Genomic DNA, 11,282 nt, shown 5'->3' with positions numbered 1-11,282 from the left:
ATGTCACCTTGTGGGTAGCAAAAGGTTCGGACGCTCACATAGGGGAAACGCTTCAAGAAGCAGTGAATGTAGTCCAGTCATATGCTAACCAGATTGGGCTCAAATGCTCACAACATAAGTCTGAACTACTAGCAGTCAGAAGGAAAACGCAAGACAAAGTAGAGATAAAAGTCTTCCTGCACGGACTACCCATACCCACATTAGAGTACTCGGCTCTACATCCAGATCAATAGGAAGAGCAATGTTACTATCAACAGGCTGGAAATGACTGTGCGGTAAATCACTAGACTGATACACAGAGTAACGGCAAGAAAGAGGCTGACATTTGTCGTCTTATCCATGCCTTTGTACTAAGTCGATTCACATACTCTGTCCCTTATCTCCGCCTCATTCAATCTGACAAGGAGAAATTAGACACTACAAGGCTGGGCTAGGTCTACCGAGAAACACTTCAACCGAAAAACTTCTCTCACTTGGGATACACAGCAATGTAGAGGAGCTGATTGCAGCTACAAAGACTAACAAACTCTAAAGCAGGCAGACAAATTCTCAACCGCATGGGAATTAATGCCGAACCAGTAGCCAACCACCAGGACCACTACCAAGAGGAGCTGGCGACAAAATTATCTCCAAACCTTTGCCCAAAAACATGCATCCCTCCTTCCATCAAGGCAGGAGGAAAGCTAGAGCTAGGGCCCTAAACAGAAAATACCGAAATCACGATGGGGTGGTGTATACCGACGCCTTGGAATACTATATGGCTGAAGGTGCCGTTGCTATCTTTGTAATTAAGCAGTACAGTAAGTAAATGCGTATCAGCCTCTTCAGTCAAAGTCCACTACTCGGACCAGGAGGAAAAAGCCGCAATCGCTTTAGCCATCGCTACAACAGATGCGGACATAATTGTCACTGATTCAAAAACTGCCATACGTAACTTCCCGCGTAGCAGAATATCAAATACTACCAGAAACAACCTCGCGGATATCAGACTCGACAGAGAGATAGAACTCGTATGGACACCTGCCCACTCAGGGAACCGAGGCAATGAGGCTGCTCATCAACACGCTCAAGGTTTTGTCGGCCGAGTGGTGAGACCCAATGCCGAGGAACTTGAAATGGAAGAATTGCTCACGTACAGCGACGTACCCCTGCCAGCATTCTAGTTCATCGGGACAGTTTGCCCATATGATAACAGTAGCAACTAGTGCAGCTCCCTCATGGCTGCATGGGCAGCAAGAGCGCAAGTGTGCTGCAAGGGAATACACTATCAAGGTTAAAACATGCCAAAGTTAATACCTTTCTTGCTTCGTGCACACTGGCTACAAATGAATTACTTCTCCTCTATGTGAAAACAGTAATAGACTTTGTTTCATGCATTTTGCCTTGCTTAACTGACCAGTATTAGACACATACCTTCACCAGACATTGCACTTCAGGCTGGTGGCAGAAATAAATGGAATAATATATTGTACCAATAAATTATTATTAAACTTTTACCACTTTGTTTGCAAGAAAAAAAAAACATTTTTGCAAATGCGTGTAACATGCAAGGCTGATTTTGCTGATGCCCACATCACATTGACACAGATAAAGTAACATAGTGTGTACCAGTGAAAAAAGGGATTTCTATTCTGTGTTTGTGCTAGGCTTTGTTTCTGCTGCTGTCTGCAATCAACAAACTACATTTCTAAGGATTGCATTTGCAAAAGAAAATAGCACTCATATTAAGGCATGCTAGGCCGAGGACCTGGGTTCAGTTCCAGCCATACTGGTCGTTGCATATCAATGAAGGTGAAATGCAAGACACACTTGCAATGTTAGTGCACACTAAGAACCTCAAATCAATGGCATTAATGTAGAGCTGTCCGCTATGACGTCTCTTATAGGCAGTTTTTCTATATCACTTATGGAAGTTAAGCACCATATACCACACCGAAGGAACAAAACTTTCTTTACTGACCAAATAAACGAAAAAGAAACGAAACTCGCGATTGCCCTGGCCTTTAACCCTGGTGCTGAAGAAAAGAAAGTGTATTCAGAGGCAGCAGCTGGTGATGGCAATTTCCACCTGGGCATGGTTATTCAATGAATGCTTGCTTTAATCTGAAAGTAAATCTCTACAAGGAAAATTGTTGATGAAGGGCGACATCTGCAGGTTTTGTTGATGCTATATTGCTATTTATGACATTGTGAGCACCCTTTCACTCTTATCTACTACCCTGCAAAACTAAGAAGCAAACAAGATAGCTTTGGAAAGTGCCACATTGCTGCAATACCTAAACAACAGCTGCAAGAGCTGTTTAAAGCCACTTGCAAAATACACAAACCATTTTCACTACATGCACGGTGGAAGGTGTCTGCACGCAGTAGAGGCACTCAGAAAAGTAATGTATCAGCTTTTGGGGTTGAAGCACAGCTACGGACGGTCGTTTCTTTCTTTTTTTTTTTGATGCAGGCCTTTGCTTCAACGGACGGTTTAGGTGGGGTTCTCACCGTAACACAAGGCGTGCGATAGCATTTCGGAGCCTATTTGCATGTTAACGATATGTAACACGAACCTGCGTCTGAGAGAAACGACGGGTTTCATGACGCGGCCGTGCGCCAGCGATCGAAAACATGCACAAATAAACCGCATTTAATTGATTCGTGGCAAGACTAGCCACTAGAGCACTAGCCTCATGCAGTATTTAGGGTAGTCTCGCGGCACATCACGCACGCACATCCAACAGCTAGCAGCAATGTTACTAGAACAAACTCTAGCAGTCAGCACAAGGGATCTTGCCGAAATACAAGGCTTGCGTTCCCTCATAAAATAGATCGCATTTCGGGGCCGATTTGCATGTAAGCGGTATCCCAGACGGCCACTGACGGCGTACGTACGAAAGCGGATGGTCGAATCCGTTCGCCCAGCGGACAGCCGCCGTACGTCCGCCACTGGATTTGCTTTTACACAGCTATGATATAGTTTGTAGTCGTCGTGCTCGTCTGAACTGCGTATAAATCAGTAATGCCGTCAAGTCTGCATTATTTGATGCCAGAGCGAATCGATGCGATAGAAAGCGTTTCAATTAAACAGTTTTTTTTTATTTTCCGCATGTTTCATCGTTGAATTCTTCCTTCAAAAATTTCTGATTAAAAGGATAATGACCATTAAACATTTTTCTATCATGATGCTTCGGTGAAATTTTAGTCAGTGGCTGAATAGACGCAACAAGCAGCAAGCTCAAAAAGAACGAAACCGAACCTATCCTCAAAAAATTTTGAAATGAGCCAATCCATTCCACCCGACAAGTTGAAGTTTAGTCATGGAAGATGGCTTCACGTTTCCGTGTTCTGCATTTTCTGCGCAGTTACAAATACCTACGGCTGTAATGCACTGCTAGCATTGTTTTTGCTTTGGCTTGGTGCGGCTGGCACACTTTGTTCACCCGCCGATTCCAAAGTAAGTATTTCACCGAACTTTTGTTTCTTTAGTGGAACTTTTCGATGCACCGATGGTGCTGAGCTTTTGGGTAAGGAAACAGCTCTGTACAGCAGCCGAACGGTCGAGTGTTTTAGGCGAGACTGACAGGATGGCTCCGCGCCGACTAACTAAAGTGCAGCCTCAAGTCTGAGGGCCATCTTTCTCGGCATTACTGGACGCTGCGCCAGTAAGCCGCGCAACTTCTCTGTCTCTGATAAAGGAGTGCCTGCCCGAGCTTTAAAGGAGTTAATTTGTTAACCATGCGCAACGTGATGAGTTGTAAAAACTATACGAGAAAACTTTTGCACTCCTCGAGCCTATCGTGCGACATGCCTACACTTGTGAAAACGTCGCGAGTTTTTTTTTTTTTTTTAATGGACAGCCGCTGATCTTTCTCTCTTGAGCTTTACGGTAACTACAGTTTCTAGAAGGAACTGCTGCAGCTACTAAATAACTAAAGGTTTAGTACTCTCCTTCAGCTTTGACAAACCAGGACAGCACCTTGCGCATGTTGGTTATGCATGTGGGACCGAACCGCGCAGAACAACCGGACAAGGAGATGAGAGAAAAAAAAAGTCGGCAGTTGTCTTTTTCTTGACCCGTTGTTCTGCGCTGTTCTGGCACGAATTTGACATACCGCCGCCGCGATGCAGTTGGGCTGTGAGCTCTGGTGCCTGCAACGCCTTCTTTTATGCAAAACAGGCGTACTGAGAGGCCATGCAAGCCGCGGGCTAAAAAAAAAAGAGTTGAGCAAAAGTGAGATGAAAACAAAATTGTTGTTGCTTTGACCTTACAGATATTCAAAGGCTCCTCAGAACTTCACTGCATTATTGACTGCGAGATAATGCCAAAGCTGCACTAGAGCCATGCAGCACCTTATAGTGCATGATACTGAGCCTATGTGTCGCACTGAAAGCTCTTACCATGTTCTTAGATTATCATATTAAAGTAGCTTTAAACCCATGCTTGTTAATACAGTGATAGCCATAAATTGAATCTAGGGCATCATGCTCACATACAAGGCTTCTGATAACCGCTGGTCACATGATGTGGGCTATAGCAGAAACCTGTACGTGGTCATCTTACAAGCATTTGTGCAATTGATGCTTTTAATGTGTTGTAAAAGATTTTGTGTTCTGTTTCTGTATGGGAATGCTTTCCTTATTGAAGGCTAACATTTGGCTTGCTACAGCAAAACCTCTACCTAGTCATCCTAAAAACAGCACCGCAGTTGGTGCTTTTAATGTATTGTAAAAGTATTTGTGTTCTGCTTCTGTATGGCAATGCTTTTCTCGTTGAAGACTAGCATGAGGCTTCCAAAAATTTTTCAGGTGCCATTTGCTGTAGCCGATTTCGCAGGCCAACAGGAAGCAGCACTTTGAACATGGAAAACTGTCATCCACGGGGAAAAACAGCAACATCCCTTTGTATTCTCATTTCTTTGGTATGGCTAAAAGTGAGTATTGTATCATTATCTATATTATTAGCATTGAATCATGATTGTCAGTGTTGAAGTTGTTTGAGCGTGATGACTTTAAACACACAGTTCATCCCTTCGACATTAAGGTTTTAGCTTGTTTACATGTAGGATGTAGAACTGGTTTCAACAAACTTTATGCAGCAAATTCTTTTGACATTGTCCACCATGTTACTTTTTGTCATTGCCCATTGAAGTAAATAACCAGTATTTTACGTTTACACAGTCGTCCACTCTTAGCTTGAATGGGAATGTGTGGCATGCAGTTTGCAAAATAGCAATGCATCCGTCACAGCCATCCATCAAGGCTAAGTGGCTTGTGTGTAGAGGGACCAGCCGCTCCAGCTTCACGTCATCTGCCTCTTTGCTCCGGTGTGCAGACGTGCATTAATGCAAAATGGTTTATGTGTAGAGAAACCAGGAGCTTCTTTGTCACATCTGGCTGTTTGTTACGGTGTGCAGATGCGCATCGAGGCAAAATGGCTGATGTGTAGAGGGACCAGGAGCTGCTGTTTAACGTCATTCGCCTCTTTACTACAGTGCACAGCCGTGCATTGATGGTAAGTGGCTTGTGCATGGAAGGCCCAGGAGCTGCAGCTTCACGTCTGCCTCTTCGCTCAGGTACGCAGGTGCGTATTGAGGCAAAATGGCTTATGTATAGAGGGACCAGGAGCTGCTGTGTGGCGTAGTCTGTTTTTTTTCTATGGTGCGTATCGAAGTACATGGGGGGGGGGGGGGAGGGACTCATGTGTAAAGGTACCATGAGCTGCTGCGTCATGTCGTCTGCCTCTTTACTATGGTGCGCAGGCATGCATCAAGGCAAAGTGGCTTATGCGTAGAAGGATCAGGAGCTGTTGCTTCACATCTACTATGATGCGCAGCTGCGTATTGTGGGTGGTGGTGGAAAACATTTCCATCAGATACAAATACAGGAGGTTATTCACTAGCTGACCCTGAGGGGGCCTGTCCTGACAAAAACAAGGGGTCCCTAGTTTGGGACCCCAGTGGTGGTAGAGGGACTAGAGGCTGGTACTTCACGCTGTCTGCCTCTTCGCTACGGTGTGCGGCTGCGATGGATGCAGTGGCATCTCGAAAAATGCATGCCACGCACTCGCATGTTCAGCCTAAGAGTGGACGACTGTGTACCTGCTATAGCTTTGTTATTCATAGAATAAACCTAGGCCAAGTTGGATAAATTATAGCTCACCTCATATGTGGTCAGCAAAGGAAAGCCACTCCAGAAAATCTGATGCATTTACTGTCATAGGATTCTTATTCATATACATGCTACTGACAAGTCAGATTCTTCACCCTCAGAAATGCCAGAAAAACAACCAAGGGTGCGTCTGTAATAGTCTAGCTTGCTCTTTCTCTGCAGACTTGAGTCAGATGTGTGTTCCATTGCTGTGGGCGGGACAGGTGTGAATCTTTGATTTTTTGCAACAGGTATGTTACTGTAGTTTAAAGGCAAAACGGTACTAATAATCGCAGCCCCCCGTGGCCTTTATCCCCTTTTAATAGTGTTGCTAGACACTGAATTATTAGTTTACTCTGCACTGTTTCTGTCTAGTTAATGTGCGGAGATGTACATATATTTATATGTCTTGGAGTTGTCGACTTTGCACTTAGAAACATTGTAGCGTTATCTGATGTGCTGCTTTCATTTCTTTAATGATTTCTGTAAGGGATCAGTGGGTATGCTAAGCACCATTATTAGTCTGCTCTTTTTGGGTCACCTGTTCAATGCCCAGCTGCGGCCGTCTCCCACTTGCCCTCGGACAGGAGGCGGAGAGACGCGCACAGAGAGGCAGCTACAGCAGCTACAGTGCTTAACGGAAACGTAGGCAGAAAGGGAAAGAAGTCCCCTCTTCCGAGGACTTTGCTGTCGCATTCGAAGACGCGGGGACAGGCAGTTTGTTCTCGTTGCTGTGTCATGTAGGGGGCTCATTTTTATTTAAGGAGCTTTACGAACAGTATACAACTAAGGTGTCCTTAGTACTAAGCGTACTAAGGGGTCCTTAGTACGCTGACTGGACCCATCACCCGGAGGCAGCACAGCTTTGAAACGAGCACCTCTTTTGGAAGAACTGCTTATCGTTCAAAGAAAAAACACTGTCAGGTTGAAGGGTGTAAGGCCCTCTTTCTTGTTGGGGAGCCCATAAAAGTGACAATTATTCAGTGCAGGCGCGCTGAGTGGGGTCTCGTTGAGGATTCCAACCCTGGATGTCAACAATGGTGGGAGATGGCGGCGTTGAAAAAGGGCAAGTGGGTAACAGTGACGGTATGATGCGGAGCTGGAGGATATGGGTTGGCTCTTCTGATGTGGTCCGCAATGGTGCTGACTCGGACGCCAATAATTGCAATAATTGCCCTGTAAATGGAGCCGCCAAGGGTGCAAGCTTTGGGCAATGGTTGCGCACGTGGGACACCGTTTTGATGGGTTCTTTTTTTTTTTCTTCTTTTTTTCCTAGGGGGAGAGTTTGGCATGTGACCTAGTGAGCCAATCATTTCGAGGTCCATTCTCTAAATTACGTTTGTTGTGAAACAAATTTGTTGTCCCTTTTGCATTGCTTGTATTAGGGAGAGGGTGAAGAACCTTATGAAAGTGGAAAGACATGCGAAAATGTTTGTTAGCCAGTCATGGGTGAGTTCGTTGTCATTGGGGATGAGAAATGTGGACGGAATCCCGAAGTTAATGAAACGGCCCCGCGGCCTGGAGAACTCGTTCTGAGCTAGATTTTGATCTCTTTCCTCTTTGGCATAGATCATGGTCATTGTTTCACCTGTTGTAAATACGTACATTCATGTATAAAGTTTTCAGTTCATCTTCCTCTCCGTGTGCAAGTTGTTGTGGCCAGCTGCAGTAAATTCACTATTTTCATTTCTATATAACATGCCTTTCTGAACATGGTGAGCTCTTTTGTCCAATCCTGTAAGAAAGCAGCAAAGCGCTCCCAAATCTTCCACAAAACTGTGTGATATCTTTAATGCTAACTGTGGCTTGGTGTCACTCAAAACATGTAGTTGAGGTAGATTTCTTCCCCCTCTTTTTGTTCGTTCAAATGAGGACCAGCGGACACTAACTCTTGCTTTTGTAATGCCCTAGGCCCCGCCTTAAGGCAGTACTCCAATGTCAATACCATATTTATAGCTATGGCTGTCTAACAGCACTAATGTCTTTTATGCACATCTTTTACTAATCTCTTACCCAAGTGGTGGCTTATACTGCGGGGGCGAAAGTCTCTGGACAGTATGTCTGGAGATTTTGGACTAGAATCGCGATGTAAACGAATTGTGACCTTATTTCTCTTGCACACATGAAAGAACTAACGTTCAACTTTCACATCGACAAGTATGGTCCGAGTTTCCTGGTCGATGTGAAAGTTATGTGCTTTGATTGCAGTTTGGGTAGTCCACACACTTTTGTCCCTGATATTACATAGGGGCAAATTAGGCGCCTTTAAAGGGGTAGTTTCTTTGGCGCCCACTACCTTACCCATAAAAAAGCTACAGTGTTTCTTGTGAACAGCTGGCTGCATTTATAAAGACCATTATTTTTTGTAATTTGTTGTGCGTAGTTGAGAAATCCATGACATACATGCACAGCTGGTTGCCAGAATTATGCGACCATATTTCAGTAACTAACATCCATGCTGCATGCTGCCGGTAATACATCAGGAGCTTGTGGTTGTCAGCTTTTTGTGTTTTGTGTAACTATAAGCCTTGCTATTGTAATGTCACATATAGCACTGTGGGTAAACAAATAACTTTACTTTTAACTCTTGTAGAAGCATGAACACTGCGCAATCACTACGGCAGGCTATGCTTCCACATTGGGCTTTAGCCACATGTCAAATGTCTATCTTTATTCTGCATCAGCTTGCATGTTATCAGATAGGTTACTTCGTCGCAGCTGCTTTAAGGAGATGCTTTCTAGACGCTTGTAGCCTAGATGTTGATGTCGATATACCCCTGACACGCCCAGGGAATGTCTTCGGTAGAGGGTACATGGAAACCAGAGAAATGTGCAGTTTACAGAACAAAAAGGTAACAATTTTAAATGATGTTATTATTGATCACTTCTTTTCAGAGCAGGAACAATGACTTTAGAAATCTGCCTGTTAAACCGCTCAAAATGCAGGTTTCTGCCGCCAATGCGTACCTGTGTAATACTGCAATGCTCTGGCTGTGCTTTATGTTCATATACAGCATCCTTTATGCTTAGCGTCTCTGCATGTGCACTCCATGTCTTGGGCATTGCTGAGGGCGCATAGCAGCAAGCATAACATGCCATGTTTGGTCAGAGTGGCATGTTCAAAGAGACGACATAAAAACATTAAAATACTGAATGCCAGGTTCTGGTCAAACTACGTTTGTATCTTTTGTTATTCTGCATGGGTTTTGCTGCAGTTATATGACCTTTCTATATAGTATGTGACAGTTCTGAATGGAGATGCATGCATACAGTGCCGTCTGGAAAAAGCAATTGAGGGAAACTGGCAGTTGCCCTTGGAGATGTGTAATCAAAGTTCAACACAGATAACTTGAATTTCATTTTCCTTTCTATTGCAGGAGGAGCCCAGCCTGCTCTTTCCATCTTAGGCCTGAAAGACTAGCAACAGCTGATCGAGCAAATGCACAGGATAGTAACTGCTCCTGGAATCCCGGCCTGCGGAGGCCGCCCACAGAGAACTCGATCATTTCCTCGCTAATTCCGAAATATTAGGTTTCAATAAATACCTTTTCCTCCACCACCTCCCCAAGGGAAGAGCTGTCACGGCCAAGGATAATTAAAAAAAATTATTCAAGTAGATTCTTAATACTCCAGTTGGCCTTCATTTTACCATGCCATTCCTTAACATCGATATTTTTTTAGTGTAGACTATTTATGCATGCAGTTTTTGCAATAAAGCAAAAAAAAAAGCTTTTTTACAACCTCGCAGGCTGGTATGCCTATGCACTTCGCATGTTTTCAGGAATGGTGCATTTGTGTAAAGCTCAGCTAGCATATGTGCCTCTTTGATGGAAGTTCTAATTGCACACTGCTGTTCAGTGCTTTGTGTGTGAAAGTAGAGCAGACAACAGGAAACGAACCTGTTGCATATTCTATTGTCTGCTTTGTCTCACGACAAAGGCATTGAGCACTAGTATGTGACTGAAATTTCCATGGCACATGCTTGCTGAGCTTTACACGAATGTTATTGGCAAGTTTTTACACCAATAGCGGGCCCTGCAAGCAAGTTCCGGGAAACGTCCGAATGTCCGCCTCCGGCTGTCCGTCGGAGGTCCGTGGGACGCGATCCGGATCCACGAACGATAGTCCGACGGACGTCCGCTGTACGTATATCGAACATAACCGGACTTCCGTCGGATGTCCGAAGGTCCGAAAACGGTCGTCCGTCGGTCGACCGTCGGATGTCTATGGCCGTCTGGGATGTAACAAACCTGCGTCTGAGCCACGAAGGGCTTCGTGGAGCGGCCAGGCGCCAGCGATTGAATCAATGCACAAATCGCATTTAGTTCATCCGGGGCAAGACAAGATGACTAGCCTCATGCGGTCTTTGGAGAAGACTCGCGGCACAAGTATAGCACAAGAGCACGCTCACACATCCACGCAACAACGCGCATCGCACGCTGCCACAACAACACGGGCGCCGAGGCCCATCGTCGCTAGCGTGGAATTGGGGTGCCGGCCGCAGCTCGTAACAGCCAGCCGACGGCCTCTTCTCCCTCTCCATCTTCGTTTTCCCCCTCGCGCCGCATCCGTTTGTTGGGATCAGATATACGCCACCCGGCCACTGGTATCTCTAAACCCCAGACCTTCACGAACAGTTACTGCGCCTGCATCAACTTCCGGATGGATACCATTACATTCTTGTATAATATGGTCAATTGTTTCACTGGAGTTACCACATACAGCACATGTGTCATCTTCAGTGTTAAATTTCTTTTTGTAGCTGCGTGTTCTAAGACACCCTGATCTATCTTCAAAATGTAGGGCACTGCCTCTTGAGTTATCAAAGCTTCCTTACTGATCTGCATTTTCCACTTTCGCTATAATTCCACACTCTGATCTTCTCCATCGAATTTATCCAATTTTTAACTTCTGTGGTTTTCACCTGTTGCTTAATGCTCTTTATTTCTTCGTCCTTGTGACTAGCATACTTACTAGTTAGTTTACGAGTTCTTTTCCTCCATTGTGAGTCAAGGCTTTTTAAGTACAGGTATTTAAATACTTTAGCTGCCCATCTGTTACTGTCCAATTTCATCAGGGGTTCCTCATATAATATTTTACTCTCAGCTTCCCGTACTTCGAAAGATGCCTAGACCATATCTCCCTGT

General features: G+C 44.7%; 1 long non-coding RNA gene across 1 annotated transcript; it reads left to right on the top strand.

Annotated features, from left to right (window-relative positions):
• Window positions 1-3,307: 3,307 nt before the first annotated feature.
• LOC146209976 (uncharacterized) lies at window positions 3,308-9,846 on the top strand. The gene is made up of 3 exons (XR_014703494.1): window positions 3,308-3,442; window positions 4,795-4,919; window positions 9,513-9,846. It is a non-coding gene; the product is annotated as an uncharacterized LOC146209976 (long non-coding RNA).
• Window positions 9,847-11,282: the final 1,436 nt, after the last annotated feature.

This window comes from Amblyomma maculatum, chromosome 1 (genome assembly GCF_055883805.1).
Source record: "Amblyomma maculatum isolate TAMU_Amacu chromosome 1, ASM5588380v1, whole genome shotgun sequence".
NCBI lineage: Eukaryota > Metazoa > Arthropoda > Arachnida > Ixodida > Ixodidae > Amblyomma > Amblyomma maculatum.
The sequence above is the reverse complement of the archived record's forward strand: the minus strand, read 5'-3'. Positions and strand labels throughout refer to the sequence as shown.